The sequence below is a fragment of the Petaurus breviceps genome, unplaced genomic scaffold (assembly GCF_028583685.1).
Source record: "Petaurus breviceps papuanus isolate PSGF00001 unplaced genomic scaffold, PetGlider_PUasm1.0 90763, whole genome shotgun sequence".
In the NCBI taxonomy this organism is placed as follows: domain Eukaryota; kingdom Metazoa; phylum Chordata; class Mammalia; order Diprotodontia; family Petauridae; genus Petaurus; species Petaurus breviceps.
In genome coordinates, this window is record NW_027187340.1 from 4,889,156 (window position 1) to 4,912,332 (window position 23,177).

General features: G+C 38.8%; 1 long non-coding RNA gene across 1 annotated transcript in view; it reads left to right on the forward strand.

Annotated features, from left to right (window-relative positions):
- Nucleotides 1-21,833, forward strand: part of LOC138146531 (uncharacterized) — a 32,369-nt gene extending 10,536 nt beyond the window's left edge. Inside the window, exons 4-5 of the long non-coding RNA XR_011164515.1 lie at nt 19,204-19,345; nt 21,308-21,833. This is a non-coding gene — a long non-coding RNA (uncharacterized lncRNA). The remainder of the gene's footprint in view (nt 1-19,203; nt 19,346-21,307) is intronic.
- The last annotated feature ends 1,344 nt before the right edge of the window (nt 21,834-23,177 follow it).

The following is a 23,177-nucleotide window of genomic DNA, read 5'->3' on the forward strand; positions in this document are numbered from 1 at the left end:
TCTCTCTCTCTCTGTCTCTCTCTCTCTCTGTCTCTCTGTCTCTCTCTCTCTCTTTTCCAGGGTAGGTGGATGAGTAGGATTTCATGAAATATTGCCAAGAGTTGAAAACTGTTTTTCAAAATGATGGTAAACTATCTACTGTAAAACTTAAAAAAAAAAAAAGAGTTACAATAATTTCATGCTTTTGCTGTCAAATGAGTTGATGGCTTCTTATTGAACTGTGGTGGTAGGTAGGTCTTTTCCCTAACAGGGATTGACTTAACTGGCCAATTATTTCAAACTTCCCAGCTTTAGATGCTGTTTCAAGGAAAGCATGTACGAACCTGTATTGTCTCTTCTGAAGGCAGAGGGAAAAGAGTTCTGGCTCCAGAATCAGAGGACCTAAGTTCAAATCTCACTCCCTCGATTGAGGATCAGACATTTAGCATTAGTGTGAAATGTAATTTTATTGGTGTGCCTGAGGGTGAATTAGAGGGCCAAAAATACAAAACCTTTAGGTAATTCTTTACATCTAGAAGAGGGAAGCAGACCTCTAAGAAAACAACCACTGTGATAGAAGCAGTTAGGTGGCATAGTAGATAGAGTTCTGGGTTTAGAGACTGGAAGAACTGAGTTCGAATTCAGCCTTCAGGTACTTTCTAGCTGTGTAACCCTGCATAAGTCACTTAACCTCTCTAGGCTTCAGTTTTCTCATCTGTAAAATGGGGATAATGATAGCATCTACCTCCCAAGGTGGTAGTGATAATCAAATGAGATAATAATTGTAACATGTTTAGAGTATTGCTTGACAAATAGTATTTACTTATTAATGTTTATTATTATTGTTATTTTATTACCAATGAGATTATCAGGAAGGCCTGTAAGAATGAACTGAGGGAGGGACAGCTAGATGCTTCCTCTAAAGCAGACTCAAACCAAATTATTTGAAGACTTAAATGAAACTTGCCTTTAGATCTCTTTAAAAACAAACAATTTTTAAAAATCAACAAATTTTAGTTTTTTATTTACCTATTAGTGGTAAGAAGAAAAGGACCCAACTTTCCTTTGACCCCAGACTATTTTTCCTATGTCTAGATAAATAAATATATTCATATGGAGCTACTGTGAAATTCTTTTCCTCATCTGTAAAATGGCCTCTCAGGAATCTTTCAGCTCTAAATCTATGATCCTATGACTCTCACCTCAGACACTTGCTATCTATGAGACTTTGGGTAAGTCAATGAAACTCTCTGAGCCTCAGTTTCCTCCTTTATCAGATGAGGCTAATAATAGCTTCTGCCTTGCATAGTTGTTGGGAGGCTAAATGAGAAGATGTGTTTAGTCCATTGTAAACCAAAGATCAATATAAATCAATTAAATAGTGGGGGAAGGTTGGGGGGGGGATACCCATGGGATAATTTATACAGAAAGGAGGTCTTCTCATTCCCAGGGATATTTCTGTGTTTTGAAGAAAATGTCAAGGCTGTTAACGCTTGAGTAATATTTCATTGATTGGACCTTGTAACAAACCACTGAAGAACTCAACAAGTCTACTTCCCCTTAGAAAAGAAGGGAAAAAGTAATAAATGGTGCCCCATTAGGGGGAGAGTCTGACCATGTCTTCCAGAGGGTGAACAACAGCACCTCTAGTTACTAGCAGCTGTAGGAGACTTTGGGGCACCACTTCTTAATGACTGACCTGTGTCTGAGTGACCTTGCTATTTCCTGAAGCATCTGTAAGAAGCTATTGTATTCAGCCTTCTTTGGGCCATTTTTTTTTCCTTTTCTTCCTTTTTTTTTTAAACAAGATATTTAATTAGGGCTTGTTAAGGTAGTGCAAATGACTTGACCACTTCTTTCACCCCTGCTGTTCCTGCCTGTTCAGAGCATTTTCTGGTAATGTTTCCTTCGGAAAAATGCACAAGGTATTCATGTCTTCTGGCTGTCTCCTTGGCTGTACAACTGTATCGCCAGACTCTTATGGGAAAAGAAGAGATGGTTACTGGCAGGTTTCTTGTGAATGTGGGGCCACATCGAGGGTTTCTGGATTTAAAATTAGAATTAGGAAACTTGAAGAACTCGTGGGGCTTTTGTAATAGAGATAGAACTACAGAAAATGTGAACTGTAAGTTCAAGGAATGAATGCAACAAAAAAGTCTATTTGTAAAAGAAAGAGAGAGATGCAGAGAGAGAAAGAGACAGAAAAAAAAGACAAGATTCAGAGGCAGACAGAAAGACAGAGACATAAAGAGAAAAAGATTAAAAAACATCCAAGCAAGAAAAAATAATTTAAGAGATTTTTGAATAGGAATTTACTTGAGAAATATTTATGGACTTTAAAATGCACCACAAAATAGAATGGATGTTAGAAATGGCACTGATTTTATATAAATATATATATGTATAATGGGTACATATATATATACATATATAATAATACTATGGATAGTATTAAATATGTTGGATACAGTAAAATTATTTTGTATTCATTTTTCTTTTTTAAAAGTAAAAGGCATTCCACAAAATAGAGGGAATATTAAAATGAAAAAGAATTTACAGATTCCTCTCCCCTCCACTCCCTTCAAAATTCTGAACTCATATGGGTGCAGTTTGTATAGATTTACAAAAATCACCACAATTGTATGTCAAGTCTTTGGTTTCTGTGCCTACGCCTGTGAGTCTGGAATGTGAATAGGAATGGATTAGTCTCTGTCTATATGTCTCTCCAAAGGCATGGAGTGAGACATGGAGACATTTCAAGACCAGATAAGAAATTTACGTGAAATTCATCAATGGAGCAAAGTGTATAGTTAGGTTAAAAATACTCAGTAACTGATTTTAAGAACTGAATTTGGCTCTGATTTATATGTTCAAAAATAATAAATTCCAAGCAGATTATCATTTGACCTAGCGCTGAAAACATGTTTTTCTCCTTTGGATTTCAGTGTGAGCCTTTAAATTCATTCCAAAAATAATCCTATATTGAGGACGGCTACTTGCTGTATACAGTTAACTAAATTATTCAGATCACTATATAGTATATATAAAGTCCTTCTCATAGGATTTTATTTTACCACGAACATCTAAACCTTTAAGCATATTAAAGGCTTAACTTTTGGCAGTGGGTGTAAAAACATCTCCCACTGGGCCTGCATCCACTGACAAGCTTTGTGTTTGGCACAAGGGAGGGGGGAGGCTGAGGAGGGTTGATTTGGCCATCTCTTGACATCTGAAATCTTTATCAGCAATAGCAACTTTTAAAGTTGGTGCTGATGATTTGTGGTATTGTTGTTTATACGTATATCATTCACTTGGACTCAGTGTTTAGATCCAAAGGTCTTGAGACCATTTGCAAGCTTGCTTGGCTTGTTGTGGCAGACAGGCCAGACATCTGGCTGTCAGTTATAATTGCATCTCTGCACCAGAAGTTGTTTTTAAATACTCCTGATTCCCTTTGAACGTAGAACTGTGATGCACAACAGTTTCAAGCCATTAATGTGAGAGGCAGTCAATCCCAGGCTTTAGCCTAGTTTGAAATAAGATTTATGAGATTAAGAAGGGGGTGGGGGTGCATCCATTTTGCTGAAAGGGTGGCTGTTTTAGCCTGCATGGGATTTAATGATACAGAAGTTTCCTTTCCAGCCTATACAACTTACTCTTTGAACACTGACAGAAATAGTGCATCAGAAAATTATTTTCATGGTGTCGCCATGTTTACTGTTTCCTGTTGTCTTTTCCTGGAAGTTTTTTCTTCAAACAAAAATTGTGGGTGAGCATTAAAAACACACACAGTGGATGAAAGAAGATATTATTATGTTCCCTTCCCAGGTTAATGTGGCTGCCTGTGATTTAAACCTCATAGACTCAGGACAGGATATAACACCAATTGGAAACATAGACTTTAATTTTGGGACCCGTAATCATATAATCGCCTTTCTATTATCTGATTTCGAGTTATTGACACAATATATTTATTTATCAGTCAAAAGCCTGGATTTTTTAGGGTAGCAAACTGGTTTTATTTAAGTTATGGAGTCCAACAAATATCAGTGCATGTCAAGACAAAGCTATATTTCCAAAACTGTAAAGCAGCTATTAAAAAGAGCATGTTTTTTTCCCTGATAATTGTCAGCACAGGGTCAAGAACGCTGAACAATGCAGTGCACAGACAGCCTTACAACCCACTCATCTTAGATGGAGGCAAATTTTGATTTAAGATCGGAATTTTGAGACAAATAAATGAATTGTATCTTATAAGGTACTACAGGGGGAAATTCAATTTAATAGCCTCTCCTTAGCCTCAAATTCAGATTGCATTGTTCGCAGGAGAGTTTTAGCATTTTATTGGAAAGCACCGTTGATGACAACCACAAAATGATCCATTGTTTTTTTCCTTATGTCTGTGAAAGTATATATTTTGCCTTGGTGACATTTTAAATTGTAAAACATTTTTTGAGTGGCTGTTTAATTTTAAGGGGAAAAAAAAAGCACAGAAGTGAAGGTATATGTGATTATCAAGTATCAAGTCAGTCTGACATCTTTCCTTTTTGACACCTGGTTTAAGACCAGCAAATGATCTTATGAAAAGTATTAGTGGATTCAGTTCAGCCCCTGGTGGTCTGTGTCCCATATTACATAACCAGCATAGGCAGCTTTCAGGATTGTTTCCAGTTCACAGACAGCAGCTTTTCTTTAAGTTTGTCTAGAGGAGGGAAAGCTTGATCCTTTTCTCTGTCTCTCCACCCTCCACCCCGCCCCACCCCCAACCTCCTTATCATGAACTTGGAAATAGAGAAACTCTTTACCAAGAGGTCAAATACAATTTGTGAGAGATTCTAGGTTCTTTGCATATTCACATATTTAAGTCCTTGTGTGCACAAGAAAAGTTGCTCTGTTTAAAAGAAAATATGACCATTGGAGGCTTCCACTGCGTACAGAAAATCACTGAAGACTGCAGTTTTCCTAACCGCGGAAATTCTCATTTCCCATGTGCAGTTGGTTAACTCCTCACTCCATCCCTAAGGAGTCTGTCTGAGGCAGAGAGCACTGGGGGAAAATGAAAATTTCCACACTCAGAAAGAGCCAAGGCAGCATTTTAGAGGATTAAAAATGAGAGCAAGAGGAGTAGAAGAGGGAGGGAAAAACATTTGTTCTTTTGTTTTGGTTTGGTTGGAAACAGCGAGGCTACATGATTCTCAGGTGTGAGGAAGGCATGAAAATTGCCTCTTCTTTTTATAATGCTTTTGAACCAAAGCACCAAGGATTCTAATTTTCCCCAAACCTGCATATTGTGTGGCAAGTAATGAAACCCTTAAAGGAACTTAACACCTTAGTATTATGCATTATATATCAAGCACCTTAAAACAAAACAAAATAAAACAGAACATTTTTTCTCAACCTATTTTGTTTTGTTTAGTTTTTACTTAATATGCTTTCTACCCCTGTTCAAGTATTAATTTTTAACCAAGGATTTCCTCAGATTCCACACAATTGGCCTTGTCATGTGTTTCTTTGTCTTTTTAAGTTGACAATCTACTGCCCTTGATAACATTAAAAAAAAGTTTATAAGGAATTTAGATTAGAAATGAGCTTAATTCCTAAGGCCACTATACCATGCAGAATGTCTTAGCTCTTTTCTGTACCAACCACCATTTTATTGCTGTGTGGGCGGACAGCAAAATGGTGGTTACCAGTATTTTGTTTCATGAGGGCTCATTCCCGTTCAGCCTCTGAACACAGAACCTGTCCTCCTGCTGACAGAAAAGCTAGGGCTTCTCAGGTTTAGGTCGATCTCTGGGACCAATTACAGGGCTTACCCCAACCTTTGTATACCCGAGGGCTTCCCAGATCCATAACCTGTATTTTTGATGCATTGGTTCAGGGGATCTTGACTTGTCATTAAAAATGCAGTCAGTAACATCTTGCAGTCAGATAATGCCATAGTGGATCCATGTATGCCTGATATATTTGTAGTTGTCCCATATTCATAGTTAATACACAGTCTTAAGAAGGGATCTGAGATCAAGTTAGCAAAGACAACATGAATATATTTCTTCAGAATATTTTTCTGAAAATTTCTTCTGTCTCTTTAGATCAAGGTTGAGGTCATTGACAAGATAGTATGGGTTAGCTTCTTCTGCAGAAATTTTTACATGTAAACTAGGAATTTTTTTTTAAGGCCGTGACCTTTTATTCATGGGCAAATCATTTAGTTAAAATTATTTAAAAAAAAAACAAAATGAGAAAATAAGTGAATGATGTATATAGTCTGATTTAGCAGACACACTATCCCGAAGTGCACCATTAATAGCAAACTTGAGGCTAACCTTGTCTCATCCTCATCTGAACCCCAAATGTTGGATTTAATGGAATTTTAAGGGAATTCAAAATGGACTCTGATAACCAATGGCTGAATCACCACTTTCTTTTGTCTGAACAGAAACGATTTATTTTCAGTCAGGTATGCAGTTCTGAGACTGGAGAAAACTGAGGCTCCCCAACACATTGCAGGTTTTGTGTTATCAGTTGCAGTTGCCAAACATTTGAGATGATAGGTACAGTTGCACTCCATAAAATAGATCTGCAGAAACACTGTTTATGGCACACACAACAATATTATTTTCAGCTATTTGGTGTGCAGAGGTTGTAAATAGGAAAATGTGTAAGCTATTAAATCTAGTAGCAACAAGGCTCTTAAACCAAGGTTTATTGTACCAATGCAGGCAAAAGCCTTACTTTTTTGATCTGTGGGTGTTAAACTCCTTGTCTGCAACACAATTTTAGTTCTGGCTTTATTTATCTGGCAGCATCTTAGGGAAAAGGAAATGGACAGATGTCCATAAACAACGGGCGCCACCTGGTGGTAAACAGACGATATTCAATGTTGGTAAAGCAAAGATTCTCATTAATGCAGCTACAAAGAGAACAGCGAAGCATCCCTTTCAGTATTTGCTCTGCCGTGGCTACACAGGGAGAAAATTAAATAAAACAATCTCTGGCATTTAGATTGCAACGTCTGTACTACCTTGCTAACCTCAGATGATTTTTCCAGGTCAGACTTCATATGCATTAGCAATGTCTCTACAAATAATGTTAGCTCATCCCCACACAGGTCCTTGATAAAGACAGTATTTTCAAATATGCCAGGCTGAGTAGACATCAGAACACAACCCGGACAGGATGCAATGCCACCAAAATCTTGGGCTATGAAATTCAACAATGGGACATAAATTGTTCGTGCAACGTAAACATCTCACTCTTAGTTTGGACTGCTATTCAATAAACACAATTAAACAAAGAAAACATGGGCCCCGAGACCAGAAGCTCATTTGTAGGTCACAAAGCTCGAAATAGTTCTACTGAGGATGTTGAAAAAGGCTCAGATAGATACCAAAGAGATAGTTGGGGGGTTATATATATAAATAGATAGGTGGGGGGGGGGGGGAGGTTGTTATTTGTTTGATTTTGTTTTTTAACCCATGCCAGAGAAACAGAAAAATGTTGCCTTTTAAATGGCTTCCTGAGAGTGGTGTTTGCAGTGGAAATGTTGAATTATCTGAAAATACTTCTAATACGACTCTTCTACTTTTTCAAAATCCAAAATTAGAGAGTGGATTTCATACATCAAATGCTGTGCATAACGCAGAATAGGTGGTCCATTTATGGCTCCATACGTAAGGTGGAAATTAAATCTTCAGCCTCCAATAAAATTGTATTTCTGTAATAAAACTGCTGCACCTTGACTCCAGACTACATTGAATCCCAAATTAAACACCCCATTTACTCTACTGTAACAAGCAAATGGGTTTGCTACACTGAGCAATATCATGGAGAGAAAAAACAGATTATTTTGTGCTCTCCCCTATGCACAGCATACCCAAATAAGGTCATTTCCTCCCTCTTTCTTCCTTCTCAGGACAAGAAAGGTTTTGATTGGGTGGGGAGGGGGGAGAGGGAAAGCAGGGAGGGAGGGAGGTTCAACGTGTTAAATTCTTGCCTGCTTTTTAAATTATAGAAGTCACCATACGTGGGTAGGCCACTCTAGTGGGCTAAAAAATCAACCAGGTAGGGTGTTTGCTGCAAAATGTCTTCCATGGTTTCATGAATAACTCAGTGTCATGATCGGAAACATCTGGCATGCCAAAGACTGTGTAGATTTCTTTATGCATTATATATAATGTAGATGCTTTCCCCTATAATGCGCCCACTCCCTACTACTGTCTGCTGCACAAGGATGCTTCTCAATAATAGATGAGGGATTCCAGTTTAGGATCTGTTAATATGGACTGTATGTATTTATCTCCCTCAGTGTACATTTTTTTTTAATGTGATTATATGTAGTTGCACACACACACAGAGGCTGGATGTTATTTTAGGCAGTCTATCATCACAGGCTGATTTTTTCCCCCCATGATATGACCTGGTCGATACTGACTTTTGGCATTTGTGCAGTGGCTTTATTTGAAATTAAAACCGGCAGAGGGTGAGCTTTGGAGAGCAATGAATACTAATGCAGCTTCCTCTCACCAACTAAAGAGCAGGCAAGCAAGACAGAGAGGTTTAATCTGCCTTGAAAATACTCCAGTTGAGCTCGACTGAAGCTACCCTCTAGTGGACCAAGGGTGGAATTTACTCCTTATTGGGGCCCCTATTCCAGTCTTCATTGAATAAATACACTCATCCTCCCCCCTCTCAGGAGAGCCTGGATGTTAACCTTCAAGCACGATCCGGTGAGATGAATGTTAATCACGGAGGGATTTCTAATCAGGTTTAATGGAGTACGAGAAGTTGTGTTAGCAGTTTCAGCTCTGACTTAGAGGACTCCTTGTTATGTTTTTTTGTGCGATGGGCAGAAGTGAGTATGGGAATGACAAGAGCTTTGATGGGACGACTTGGAAGTTGTTGTCCAAGACTTTGGAGGAAAGAATAGAAGGAGCAAAGGGCCAGGAGAGTGAGCATTCAACATTCAGGCTTATGTCTTCAGAGAGGTGTGGGAATGGTTATAGAAATGAGTAACTTCTGTCTGAGATTTCAATCTGAGATGTCTGTTGATTCCAAGAGTCAAGACATGGAACTGGAATGGGCCTTAGAGGTTATCTGGTACAATCTCTTCATTTTATAGATGAGGAAACTGAAGCTAAGAGAAATGACTTTTCCAAGGTCACACAGGTCATAAGTGGCAGTCAGGATTTGAACCCAGATCCTCTGACTCCCAAGCCAATTCTCTTTTCAATGAATTGAGCTACTTCTTTGGTTTTGCTTTGAACTTGTAACTGAATCACATCAGGAATTCTGTGACGGAGAAGCCACATTTCCTTGAACTAAGGGATCTAGAAACCATTATGTTAACTGGAAACCGTTGTGTTAACTACTGGATTCAGGTGATTAATATACAGGCCATTTTGTCTGTGTACTTTACTCTTAGTCACAAACTCTACCTTGTGCTTCATTGCTTCTACAAGACCTGAAAAGTCCTTTTTCAAGTTCTTGTTCTTTTAAAATATTCCTCCCTATGCTGTCACATTTCCTATAAACGTGAAAGCTATATTCCCATCCTGTTAGACCTCAGAGTATAAACAAAGAGAACCTATAAGAACATTTTTATTCAAAAAACCTGTTTGAGACTTGCCTCTTTTCTCTCACTACTCTTTCTCCTCTTCCTCAGCTTCTTTTTCTTCCATTGAGCATCACCCCCACTATCCTAATTCAGATCTTTGTGACCTCTCCCCCCATATTTTCATTGCTTCCTCACTCATCTTGAAAACATCAGTGGTCTTCCTTTGCTGGTCTTCTTGTGTCTAGTGTCTCTACAATCCAGGTCATTCTAACAAAATTATTTTTTTTAATTCATGGGCTTGAAAATGTCACTCCCAGACTCAAAAATATTTGCTGACTCCCTGTTACCCATAGGATAAAATTAAAAATCTTAGTTATCATTCAGATCCTTCAAACTACCTTTCTGGGGTTATTGTTTTATTTGACTTCCTATCCTGACTTCATATTCCAACCATATTGCACAGCACACTATTCTCTAATTTTGTCTTGCTGCCCCAGCCCTTTGTACACAGAATTTCCTTGATTCCCAGAACAGACTCCTCCCACATTTCTGCCTCATTTGAAGTCTTTCTCTTCTTTAAAGATTCAGTTCCATATGTACCTTTTTCCTTTAAGCATCCCCTGACTTCTCCCAGAAAATCTTTCCCTTCTCAAATTTCTTTTAGTTCTTTCTTTGCATCCTTCAAGTTCATAGATCAAAGAATCATAGGTTTAGATCTGGAAGGATGTTATAGGCTATGGATCTCAAACCTCTCATTTTACAGATGGGGAAACTGTGTCTAAGGGAGTTTAAGTGACATGCCTGTAGTCACACAGCTAGTAAGAATCTGAGGCAGGATTTGAACTTAGGTCTTCCTGAGTCAAAGCCCAGCACATACCCACTGTATCACTTAGCTGCCCACTCATTTTGTGTATATGAGTGTGTATCTTCTTTTCCCCATTAGATTGCAAGCATGTGGGCAAGGATTATTGTTCATCTTTGTCTCCTCAGCTCCTGGTACAGTGCCTGGCACATTGTAAGTGGTTAATAAATGTTGAATTGGACTGGTCTTCATTCAGGTGCAGTGGACTCCCTTTAGAGCCTTTCTCCTGAACTGCAGTTGGCATCCAGTTACCTCAAAGCCTCTAATGGTCTAGGACAGGAGTAACGTTTAAGATGTTAGTTCTCCAGCAGAGCAGATAAGCAGAAAGAAATAATTGGCCAGGTATAGTGGCATATGCCTGTAATTCCTTCTACTGGGGAGGTTGGAGCTGGTGGATCTCTTGACCTCTGGAGTTCTGAGCTGCAGTAGCCTAAGTCAATTGGATTGTCCTCACCAAAACTACCACCAATGTGACAAGGCCACACGATGGAATAAGAGTGCCAGCTTGCCTGATGGAGGGCCTGATCAGCTTGGGTCAGAAATAAAGCAGGTCAAAGCTTCCATGCAATGGGATCAGGTCCATGAATAACCATTGTACTAACAGTCTGGTCAAGATGGGGAGACAGTTTCAAAAAAGAAAAATCAGAATAAATGTTATTTTGTGATACATCAACACCAAATCCAGAGTATCTTAGTTGCCTTCGGTTTTCCTTTAGTATCAGGTTCGAGTTTGATTCCTGTTTCTTAGCCTTTTATTTGTATATGATTCTGAAGCAGACAAAGGTTTGTACATATTCATAACAATGGGCTTAACACAGGCTAGATGAAGCAGAGAACTGGCTTAGCAGCAAAGACCAGCTCGGTACCCAGTGTCTCTGCTTGCACCCCAACTCCAGTGTTAAGACCTAAATGTTATTTATAGGTATGGATCTAGTTAGACACCAAGATGACTGATGAACAACAAGCCAGTTCCCAAAAAGATGGTTCATTAGGGATGTGAAACAGTGTGGTTAATACAATCCATTTTATGGGCATTCGGTCCCCAGCCACAAAATGTGGCTTCTGTCATTTCTTCTCTAGACCTCTGAAAAATGATCTCATAGAAGAGAAAGCTAAAGGAAGGACTCTGGAGTACTAATGTGAGATTTGACATCAGCTTCCCAACCTCATTTCCTCATCTGTAATGATAATTATACTAATTAGTCTAGGCATCACACCTGTGTAACATCTTTATCCCTATTTTACAGATGAAGTAACTGAGACAGAGAGGTTAATTACTTGCCCCAAGCCATGTAGCAAATTCACTAAGTATCACAGTCAGGTTGAAAATTCACCATTTCTGCTTTTTAGACCATGGGGTAATTCTCCTCTGTGAAGAAGGGATATTATTTATTCTTTGTTTCACAGGGGCCTGGTGATGGGTAAGTAACTTTTAGGAATAGAAAAATGTCACTTGTGATTAGGCATTCAGGAGTAGAATATTTCTCTCATTAACACAGTGCCTATTATCTTTGTTAGTATGGGGTTACTATTGTTATAAAGGCCCATGATGCATGCTTATAAGAGAGAAAATAATCTGAGGTTTGGGATAAGTTGTATTTTATATGATAGTGTATTCAGCAAAGAGCTTAGTTGATTTTCTTTTTGTATCTGGACCTGTTGAGTTCATCAGTGTAAGGAACTCCTAGTGTGAAAACTCCCTCCCCTGATTGGCAGCAGTTCTGCCGATTTATATTTTTAAAGAGCTGCCATTGGCACCAAGATGTTCGATAATTTGCCCAGGGTCACACCACCAGGATGTATCTGAGACAGAACCTGAGCCCACTTCTCCCTGACTGTAGGTTTCACTCTTTAGTCACTATCCCAGGCTGTCTCTCTTAATTTTTATTTTAACTAGAAGGTAATGGATGTTTTCCTCACCCGCCCATCTTAGCTATAGCTTTGCAAGCAGTGCATCAAATGGCATTTTTGCATGCATATATTCAGGGAACAATGTGAAATATTTATCCCTTGGGATAAAAAGAAAAAAAAAACAACCCAACTTGAAAACACAGATGGTTCTGATACAGTCTGATAAGAATGTAAACAGGAAAATATCTTTGTTGACTTATTTCTTCGTAATCAGTAATAATTAGTTATTGTCTAGAGATGAATTACATTTTTTATTTCACAAGCATTGCCATGAACAATTGCCTCAGAAAAGTGAAGTTGGATTTCTGACATTGGTTGAGGGAGAAATGGTATGTGCCAAAATGTCTCATTAATATTCTTCCTGATTGATACTGGGGAACAAAAGCCTTGGGAGAAGATCATTTCTGCACTCTCATTTCTGATTTAGAAATCATGTACCCTTCAGGCAAATCCATGAAGGAATGTATGGGAAGTTGGAATGAGACTTTAACATTTCTCCATAGTGCCTTATGTAGAGAAGTGAAGCTTTCATTGATTTTCTTTACATTATTATTTTTGGATGAGGATAATTTCTTCCTTCACTAGAGTCTGGACTGTGTTTTCATAAATGAACAACATTTTTTAAAAAGCTTTGTCGATGTCTTTTGTCTTTACAACAGCGTTATTTATACTTCTTTCCCTCTCCTCCCCCAATATACCTTCTATCCTTTGTAACAAAGAAAAACAGTTAAGTAATAACAAATTGGCAATGTGTCAGAGTATGCAACACTCTGTACCCACAATCCCACTCTTCTCTACTGAGAGGAAAGAGGTGTGTTTTATTATCCATTCTCAGGGGCTAAAATTTGTCATTGTGTACATCAATTATTTAAAAAGGGAACAAACAAAAAACTCCTTTCTTCATTGATAGTGGTGAAAGAAGATAGGATTTAGAGTCAGAAGACCTGGGCTTGAATTTCATCTCAGCCACTTACTATGAATATGAGCTTGTGGAAGCCACTCTTTGGATCTATTTCCTTATCTGTTAAATGAGGGTGCTGCCGCCAAGGTCCTTCTGGGCTTCCTGAACCTATGGCTTCAGTGAGATAATTCATCTCCCAAGGCCTTGGAAGAAGGTGTGATATTTTCTATATTTCAGTGCTTTTCTTTCCACCCTCACTGTCCCCTCACCTCCCAGTAAATGCTGACATCTTAGTCTTTTCCTTGCCTCTTTCATTTCTGTGAACCTATCTTCCTAAGAACCACTGAAGCCCTACTGAAATTAGGGCTAAGTATATCTCAAGAGAAGTGGCTTTCTCTATCTCACCCCACAGGCTAAATCCAAACATCACTTTGATCATATTTAGTACATGCCTGTAATTTGTAGATAAAAATAACCCTGCATAGGCTTTTTGGCCATGTTCCCAGAGCACCAAAAGAGTTGGCCAAAGATTGAAAAGCTAAGCCTAAAACCTTATTGTCTGTTGCACTGGATGCCTAACAACCATTCCTACAGATTGTTTTCCCTTTCCATAATGTACCTTTGGTTTTGGCATCACCTAGACATGGCCATAGGATCCCACTTAAGTTCACCAAAAATGGACTGATATTTTCTTAATTTTTTGAAAGTTGAAACAAATTGTGATATCAAACTTAATATTTCTCTTTATTGTTTCATTCTAGGTTGCCATTAAGAGGCTTACTCTCCTCTTTCCTCTCAAATATACGGGATGGCCAACTAAAAATACTTGAAATTCATATAAAACAAATATAAGCCAACAGTTCAGTTGACTAACTCCTGATACCCCTAAAGCTATTGGTCATTCCTTTTTTATCTTCCCCTCGGCTTCTGGAGAACCCCATAGAGTCAACATATTCCCTTCTATGATCTGTACTGTGGTAATTTATATTTAATGATTTAATCAATGTCCTGGCTAAAGGGATTAAAAATATACTCAACAAGTCTGCAGATTGGGGCGGCTAGGTGGCACAGTGAATAGAGCACCAGCCCTGGAGTCAGGAGGACCTCAGTTCAAATCTGGCCTCAGACACTTAACACTTACTAGCTATGACATTGGGCAAGTCATTTAACCCCAATTGCCCTGCCCTCCCCCCTCCAAAAAAAAAAAAAGCCATGTTATCTGCAGATAACATGAAATTAGGTGGGATTACTAATACCTTGGAAGATAGTAATAGAATTTAAAGTAACTAGAGAAATAGTCCATCAAAGATAGGAAAATAAGGACAAAGGCAAGGAAGTATAACAATAACAAAAAGATCAAGAGACAAGAGATTAGGCATAGGTTTAGTTGAAAAAGATCTGAAAGTAGTAGTGGGTCACAAGTTGATGACAAGTTACTAAGATAACATTGATATGAAATAGTCATATGATGGGATAAACCAAGTACAGTATGAATTGGAGACAGGAAGACTTGCATTATGATTTATATAGGTCATAGAATGTTATGTTTAATTAGTGCCTATAACTCAAAAAAAAAAAAAGACTGGAGAAACTGAGGAGAGTCCTCAGTAGAGAAATGAGAAAATGAATTAAGGGATAGGAAGTATTTCCTGAAGAAAATGATTGGAGGTTATTTATTCTAGAGAAGAGAAGGCTAAGGAGTAACTTAATAAGAGTCTGCAAACGATGAAAGATTACTATAAGTAGAATTCTGACTAGTTGCTCTCTATCTCACAGGACCAAGCAAAGAGAATGAGCTTAAGTTGCAACAAGAGAGAGATTTTTTGGACAGGGAAAAGGCTCTCTTGACTGTTAGGGTGATTAAATACTGGAAAGACTGCCTAGAGAGCTTCTAGAATTTTCACATTAACCCCCCCCAACACACACACACACACACACACACACACACCCACACACCAGCCCTGCCCACTGAGCTTTAGAAATAGGATACAATTCTCTCTCTCTCTCTCTTTCCTTTTGGAGGTTACATGGCTACTTTTTTTGTGTGGGTGTTAAGCATCTGAGGCCGAAACCGAACTCCAGTCCTCCTGACTCTGGGGTCGGGGCTTTACTCTCTTAGATACATTGGTGTTAGCCTACCTGGAAACAAAGGCCTGGACCAGATGACCTCCTGAGGTTTCATCAGATTGGTCAACTAGTTGGAAGGAGGAACAAGGCCAGCAATTTGATGTTCTAGAGCTTTTGTATTAGAAAAAGAGTAGTAATACATGTTTCCAGATGGCACTTTTGGTAGGTGTGGGTCCATATTAAAGCTATTTTAGGGTTCAAGTAAATATTAACATCTTTTCCTCTAAAGTCCCATGCTTATGATTTAATCCCTTATAATATGCATATGGTGGAGTTTTATTTATTTGCTTGCTTTTAGAGTCCTATAACCTTTTCAGCAGGGGTCTTACTTTGCACCTGTGTTTTTCTTGCAAAAGAAATAGGATTTGTAGTTTCTTGGCTGCTGTTCACAGGGAAAAGAAAAAAAAGGATTGAAATTTGGTGAGGACCCATCAGGAAGGATGGAAAGGGAAAAGGCTAACTCCTCTTGTCCACCTTCTTCTTTGCAACAAGCTCCCCCATCTCCAAATTTTCCATTTGTTTTATTGCAACAGAAAGCAATGGTATGAGCACATCATCACGTGCCATGTCTCACACCACATTTCCATGGCAACCAGAGTTTAAAATCATGATGTGCTGTAGGGGCAACCACACTGGCATACACAGGGTGGCTGCTAGTACAGGTTCTTCTATCTGCTTTACTAGGAAAAATAGCTGTTTAAGGGGTCAACAATTTTTTAAATTATTTTCACTAGTTCAGGGGAAAAGGCAGCACCCTGAACTTCAGAGAAAATACAAAGAGAGAAAATGCAAGCAGAGAAATAAAGACCAACAGACAGGCCTCTGACTGCCTGAATCAACTTTACATACATCTCTGGATCCAGAGAACCTTTACATCTGAGCAGTCAGGGAGCTCTGAACATATAGACACTCAGAATCTTGACCAGGGAATCACAAGGTCCTTCTCATAAGGAGCCCCCAAAGCAAAATACCAACTCAGAGTATTTATATACTTCTCAGAGCCAGAAGATATCACAATCCTCGTGACTCAGTGCCTAATTAGAAATTAGCAAAAGGTGTGAAAGCCTTCCTGCAAGCAAGCCTCCCTGAAGAAGCTTCCCTTAATGGGTTCCACATGAGGCCTATTAATGGGTGTGGAAGATCTTAAATCCAATTAACATTACATGTACCTATGAATGATAGGCATGTCCTGGTTTCAAGTTATAGAATGGTAGAATTTTAGAGCTGGAAGCCGCTTAGGAGATCTTCACATTACAGATGAAGAAGCTGAGTCCCAGCAAATTGCTGTATGTCATGTGGTAAGTTGAGTTGATTAGAACCAGCACACTGTACTCTTAATATAATGCCCCTTTCACTGCTCCATAGTCTCTCTGGAGAATATACACATCTCTGAAGCTCTCAGCACTCCATCTCTGCTCCCTGCTAGCCTGAAGTTTTCTAGGCTACAAGAAGCACCTGGTAGAACACTGGATCCAGGATATTAACATTTCAGTCACCAAGAAAGGCTATTTGCATGTGATAATTTTTTTTTTCTCTGAGATTTAGCACGCTTATCTTTTTCTTCATGGGAAGTGGCAGACATTGGTATCTCCATGGCAACCAGAGGTATAAGTTATAAATTCTTTATGGACTTTTGGAGGCAGATGATCTGGCTTTGAACTCTGATTCCTGTTATCAGAATGTAAGCCTCTTGAGTTCAGGAAGTGTCTTTTTTTTCCTTGGATTTATAGTCCCAGTGTTTAGCACAATGCCTGGCTAACTGACTGCTTCCATCTCTATTACCTGTGCAACCTTGGGCAAATTGTTTAACTTCTCTGGGCTTTAGTCTTCTCATCTGTAAGATAAAGGAATTAGATTAGATGGTCTCTGAGATACCCTCCAACACTAAGTATGTGATTCTATGATCCTATACCCAAAATTTGGTTCTTAGCTACCATATGGTTCTATAATTTGGGGATTTCCATGCAAAATTAATGCCAATCTATCCTTAATAACATTTAATTCTGTGGAACTCTTTGGGAATAAGTTATTCTGGATAGTGACATTTTCCAGATAGCTAAACAATTCCCCTTTAAGCTCTAAATAATTTTTTAAAATTAACCCTTTGAATTGAAAGAAAAAACTATTTTACATACTTCCTTGACTTCTTAAAGAGAGTATACTGAACATAATTTAACCTCCTCTTGATGATTGAATCTCCATTATGCACATTAACTAGTGAAATGTGCTGACAGTTATGGCCTTAGGGGGTATTGAGATGTGTAGCAATGTCTGTCTCTGCATTACATTGCTCCAAACTGTTCTGTATATGTGTTTTTAATTCTTGTGTCATATTTTTATCATTTTTTCCTGCCTCCTCCTTTATTGTCTTACAGATCCTTCCTGTAGCCATCTCAGGGCCTACTTATAACAACTTTTCTCCCTCCTGATATTGCATTTACATAGTACTTTACGGTTTGTAAAGAACTTTGCAAATATTATCTCATTTCATTCTCATACCAACCTTGGGAGGTAGGTGCTGTTATTATCTCCATTTTGCAGTTGAGGAAACTGAGGCAGGCAGGTTAAAAACAATTTGCCTTGGATCAAACAGTTAGTAACTACCTGAGGCTGGATTTGAACCAAGATCTTGACTCCAGGTTAAACATTCTGCCCATTGTACCACCTTTCTGCCTCTAAGATTTGCTACTGACTTGTTACTTATGACCTACTGTGAATTTGGAAGCTAAATAGACAAGCTGTTAGATCACTGTATAAAATGAGAATAAATAGGTTCTGAATGAGAATCTAAGGAGTTCTTTGAGTAAAGTAGGTGGGCTTTAGTTCATGAATTTTATGAAGTGTATTTTGGCTGTTCAAAGGTGTTTCTTGCTTCCTTCTGAGGCCAAGTTTTTGTTGGGTAAAGGTTCTGGAGAGCTGGGTTTTGTGTTTGCCAAATACTCCTCTACCTACTTGCCCATTAATTTCTTGGTTATCTGAACTAAACACTCCTAACTGTATTAAAAAGGAGAAAACACCTAGATGCAATAAAGTATCAGACTTTTCTGAGATCATCTGTCTTCACTGATGCCCTTTACTGACAACATTATGGAGTGATTGAGAATGTTCTTATAGAGGAGTCAGGGGAATTTCAATGGATTTCTCACTCATACCACATAGTATTCAACCTGATGAATGTGTAGGGGTGATTTTGTAATCAGTTCTTATTTATGCCTCAGTTTCCCTAAGAAGTCATGCTTAGTGGTGGTGGGATTAGAAAGATGAGCAAAAGGAGGAAAGATATCAAATGACAGTTGGTTTGTACAGTGGCCTTGGATTTGGAGACAGGAAGATCTGAGTTCAAATCTCACTTCAGAAACCTGCTAGCTGTGTGATCCTGGGCAAGTACCTTAACCTCTCTCTGCCTCAATTTCCTCATCTTTAAATATATATAATATTATATATATATATTTAATAATAACTATATATAATATTGTATATTATATATATAATAATAGCTCCTACCTTCAAGGGTTGTTTTGAGGATCAAATGAAATAATAATTATAAAGGGCTTAGCCAAATGCTTGGCACATGGTAAAGCCACATAAATATTTGTTTTAAAATTGGGTATTGAGTCAGCCTACAGAAAGGAATGGGGCAGGAGATAAGGCTAAATATATCTAAATCTCTCCTGAAATTAGATCTTAACTACTTCATTGGGTACTTAGGCACTTGTTTGGTTTGGGAATTCAGTCTCCAAGCTGTCTTGTTGGGTAGCTAGAGCTAATCTGTAATATATAATGCACTTATAAATTGTTGGAGCTAGAAGGGACCTTTTCTCCATAGGCACTTGATTGAGAAATTACTTTTTCTGCCCCTTTTTACAGCCTGTGTTTACTACCTATGTGACCTTAGGCAAGCCGCTTAACTTAAGTTCCTCGGATCTCAGTTTCCTCATTTGTAAAATGAAGAGGTTGGATGACCTCTGAGGTCCCTCCAGTTCCAGATTGATGGTTCTACCTAGTCCAGGTAAAGCAACCACAAATCGGCTATCTTTTCCCACGTAGGCTCTTATCCACATCCTGAACCAGAACTGAATCCAATGAGGATGCTCAATTGAAATCAAACATGAATTCCCAGGCTTTGGTCAATAGCCTTCCATTTCATATCCAGTGGCCCCTAGTCAGACCTGCTAGCTAATTTCCTGACAGACAGAAAAATACAGGAAGAAAAATGATTGGGGGCCCAAAGTCCTTTAATGAATGAGAGAGACTGGCCCACGGCGGTAAGCCAACTGACTTTTTTATAACCAAAACCGCTATTCTCCCCCCCCCCCCAACTCTTTATCTCCTCAGCCACTTCCTTGGAAGCTGGTAGTTAGTCCACAGTTGGCATTTTTCACTCAATAGAACAAAAAGGCTTATGAGCTGTTTGGGGGGTAGAGAAGAAAGATTTAAAAAAAGAGGGCAGTTTTAAAAAGTTAATAAGTTACCATCCATACAGGGTTAATCTTTTGGCCGCAGTAGAGAGATGTCTGTGGGGAGCTGAGCTATTTCACTGCTGATAGACTGGAGCCAAGAGAGCTCTAGGCTCATGGGCTGTGTAGGAGCATATAATTTAAATTTAGTAACAATGCCTGTATGAGTTCAAATATAAACTGCACTCTCCCTCCCATCATGCATACATACATACATATATATATATATATATATATATATATATATATATATATAAATCAGCCTGACTTCTAGTAAACTTGACCATTGTTAGCCTTTTTTTGTCAATCAAGGTATCTATGGGCATTTTTTTCTTTTTTTGGAGGGGGTAGGGCAGGGTAATTGGGGTTAAGTGACTTGCCCAAGGTCACATAGCTAGTAAGTGTTAAGTGTCTGAGGCTGGATTTGAACTCAGGTCCTCCTGACGCCAGGGCTGGTGCTCTATTCACTGTGCCACCTGGCCACCCCCATGGGCATTCTTTTATCCAGCCTAGAAATCCTCATGAAGGAGGCATATTATAAATGTCTTATTCCCCCAAAAGGAGGTTGAAACATAAGGATATGATATGCCAAGTCAGACTCTCTAGTATGGTGCTTACATGACCACAGATTTGTACTAGGTTTTAAAGGACTTTAAATAAAGAACCAAGGGTTCTTGGGGGGTACTAAGGAACCACTAGAGTTTATTGAGTGGGGCGCATATATCCAACCTGTACTTTAGGAAAAATTACTTTGGTAGCTGAGCAGGGAAGGCGGTTTAGAGTGGAGGGAAGCCAACAGTAGATCAACAATGATCAATCCTAGATGCTTGGTGTTATAAAAGAACAGCATTTTTCTTAATAAAACCAGTATAAAACCTTGGATTATGTTATCAAGATGGGAGTTCTTGGGCAAGTCATCTGGGCCTCAGTTTCTCTAGAGGAGTATAGATTAGGTGATCTTTAGCATTTTGAGGCTGTGGGTTATAGGTAACTTGGGATTAGTTTCATATTTAGCAGTATCAGGTATAGGGAAGCAGTCAATAAAATGCTGCCAACATAGTTAGTAGAAGTTATCAAGGGGGCTTGATAGCCCATTGGGCTTCCATGAGATGGGAGTCACTGCCTCTATTCCTTCCAGTGGATTGGAAGACCAGGAAATGTAACCATGACCTGCCACTGCCTCTTGAAGTCCCCTAGGCCTTATCATCTGAATTGCTTTTTTGCCTTGCGGACTTTCCATGCCCGTCCTGCCCATATAACCCAAGGACCTCTGGGCCTTAGCATCTCCCTGAAAGTGACACTCTTAGGAGGAGTCCCTGGCTCTTCCCTGTGGTTAAATTTTCTCTTACAAATAGTTTCTCCCAGTTAAGAGTATGAACTCCTTGAGAGCAGAGACTATCTTTTAGCAGAGTGCTTGTCAAAAAGTAAGGAAAAATGAATTTTTGTTTCTTAAAGTACAATTTACAAAGTGATCTGTAAACCATGATAAACAATCTGTTCCTATTACTCCCCAGGGAAAACCAATTCGGGTAGCCGCAAGAAGAGGACACCTGTTTCAGGCCCTTCTTAATAGGCCCATGATGGGTTCTGGCCCTGCCAGGAATTTTTAAAAGGAGAAATCCCTTGTTGGCTACAATCATTGGTGCCTTCCTAACCATGCTCCAGCTGACAGTTTGGAGGCATCCACTGCCTGGCTCCAGCCTTCAGGGAGCCAAAGCTACAAGCTTTTTGCCCACGAGACCCATTTTGTTGTGGAATGATGCCCAGAACACACTGCTGCTGCAGCTAGCCAAGAGGGCCAGGCACTTATCAAAGGAACCAACCCCATCTCCCATCCCCATTCAGAGTATATTAACATGAGGAAACGAGAAGAATGCATCAGAGTTTTGCAGGGAATGGGATAGTTGGGTTGATGGGGAATTATTTGATAAATATAATTTATGTTTATATAAATATAACAAATGTTTTTTATTATTATAATGTAGAAAGCACTGTGTGAGATGTAAAGCAATTGTACTAAAAATATATATTTTTAAACCACTGGACTTTGTCATCTGTGTAGCATAGAAATCCAGTTTGGAAATGTTAGAAACTCATTTGTTGCCAGTGTGTTGGCCCAAATTCAGTGACAATGTCAATAGTTGATTTCCTTAATAAGCAATGTGGTATTTCTCCTTTCTTCACTAATAAAGAATCCATATATTGCAAAGGAACATTTGCAGTATGAATAGTAATTCAGATGATTACAAATAAATACTAAAGAGTGATCAAACAATGAATGGATAAGGATTCATTTAAAATTGAGAGAGCATGAAACTGCTGAATAGAAATCTTTCCATTGGGGAGGTGCAGGAAATCTCTTCAGTGCATACCTATCTGGGTATTTATTGATTGACATACTTCTATATGCTTAGAATTGGCCTATTAATAATGACAGCAATGCTTTAAAAAAAAGACTATTGAACAGTTTCCTTGCCAAGGTCTGACACTTGACTAGTTATTAATAGGAGGATAAATACCCTCCTGAATGTAATTTAATATGCATTACATCGAATATTCAAACAAGTACCTCGATTTATGTCTCTGTCTCCTAAACCCCAAACTTACTAGAATTTTCATGAAGTATGAGCCCAGACAGATGCCATCAGAGAAATGAAGGGCTGGAGACTGCAGTTGGGGGGGAGTGAGATGGGCCAGTCACCTATCGAGAACTAGGGACGATTGATAGATAGCCCATGTGCTCTGTTATCCCTCCAAGGGAAAGAGAATGTAAAGAAAGGTCCCAGCACACAGGGCAGACCACCTGTGGTGAAGTATTGTTGGGGGGGGGGGTAGTGCAGAAGAGGGTCCTACACGGTGCTCAGGTGCAGATGGGTTGCAATCTGAATTAATAAAGAGGACACCCACCCAATAAGTTCTGCTGGAGTATCTGGCTGTGAGCTCAATTGTTACATATTCAGTTATCAAAAAATCCTTTAATACTCTAAGGACATTGCAAATTTGGGGAGCCTATTTCAATCAATTGATAGGAGTTATTAAGCACATTTATATGTCAGGTATTGTGCCCAGGGCTGTGTATACTGAGACAAAAAATGAAATAGAGGACCATTTAAAATAAAGGGTTATATTCTGAATTAGCATATATTGAACATGGAAAATAACATATGCAATGATATATGAAAATAAATAGAATAATGGGTGTGGGAGCACTAGCAGTGAGGGGCATCAGGAATGATCTCAGGTAAGAGGTGGTACTTGAGCTAAACTTGGAGATTCTAAATATTGTAGAGGAGGAAGGAGTGTGAACCAGTCGTGGGGCACATCCTGTGCAAAGTTAAAGAGGTGGGAGATAAAATGTTATGTACAAACTAACAGAAAGTAGGA